General features: G+C 46.3%; 1 pseudogene; it reads left to right on the forward strand.

Moving 5' to 3' along the window:
• Positions 1-335: 335 nt before the first annotated feature.
• On the forward strand, positions 336-955 carry LOC102876788 (annotated as a pseudogene).
• The last annotated feature ends 208 nt before the right edge of the window (positions 956-1,163 follow it).

A 1,163-nucleotide genomic window follows, 5' to 3' on the forward strand; every position in this document is an offset into this window, starting at 1 on the left:
AGCTAAAAGAGAAGAAGCTCAAGAAAACATACTAGAAAAAGAATACAATGAAATAAAACAACATCAGAAAGAAGACAGGCAGAAAATGAAGACAACATTAGAATCATGTGTCTCTGACGTCCCACCCTCAGCCCCACACTTCTCTCAAGCAGATACCAGCTGAAAGGTGCTGGGAAGCAGGAGTGGGGCACAGATGGCAAAGTTGCTTGGCTCTATGAAGCAGTCTCCCCCAACCTCCCACCCTTTATATAGCCCAAGTTTCTGCCTGCCTAGAGCACAACACCAAGCCAGACCGGGGACACCAAGCAGCTGATACAGGGCCACCAGATGGAAGCATGGATTCTGATCCCAGCGAACAGAGTGAGGGTGAGCCTGGTGACCACCACAGGTCTCTGTGTCTTCAGTTCAAAGAGCCTTGCCCAAGGCCAGAAGAAGATTCCAAGCAAAATAGCCAGCAAACCAGTAGCCGACATGCTGATTGATGACACCAGAAGTAAGATCTTTGATGAGAGCTCTACAAGGTCACCAAAGAGCACACCAGCAACAAAAAGGAAGACTGCAAGATCATAAAGGACTTAATTCAAGGTGGTTGTTAAGTTTGGGATCCTCTAACGAAACAACCAGTTTAGCTGGAAGGAAGTGGTTATCATGGAGAAGTTCAGGAAGAAGCTGAACCAGACCACCATGACCATTGTCAGCTGTACGAGGTGGAATATAGCTTGGATAAGAACATGCTCTCCAAGCTTCTGCATGAGTGCATGGATCTGGTACATGAACTGGGTAAGTGACACCTGATGCCCTGGACCTATCAACTAGATGCATCAACCATGTGTTCAATCACTTTGCTTATGTAGAGTTCCTCTCCACCCTGTATAGTTTAGATGGAGACTATAGGCCAAGTCTTAATCGCATTTGTGAGGGAATCAATAAATTGACAGAGTAGAAGGTCCTTTGAATGCCCTCCCTACTGGACTTTGCTGCTTTAAAGTTACTTTAAAGTTATCATTTGCTGTGCTCCAGGTGAGAATCAAGCAAACTATAAACCTCTGTGGAAGATGTCGCTGTTGTGTCCTAGTCATCCCTCCCCCTTACCTCAGAGGTGTTTGTACCCTGGGCTCCCTGATGGGACCTGTACTTCAGCACCCCTCCATTTGCAAATGATG

The sequence above is a fragment of the Elephantulus edwardii genome, unplaced genomic scaffold (assembly GCF_000299155.1).
Source record: "Elephantulus edwardii isolate Elephantulus edwardi_28Jun2011 unplaced genomic scaffold, EleEdw1.0 scaffold00173, whole genome shotgun sequence".
Taxonomy (NCBI): Eukaryota; Metazoa; Chordata; class Mammalia; order Macroscelidea; family Macroscelididae; genus Elephantulus; species Elephantulus edwardii.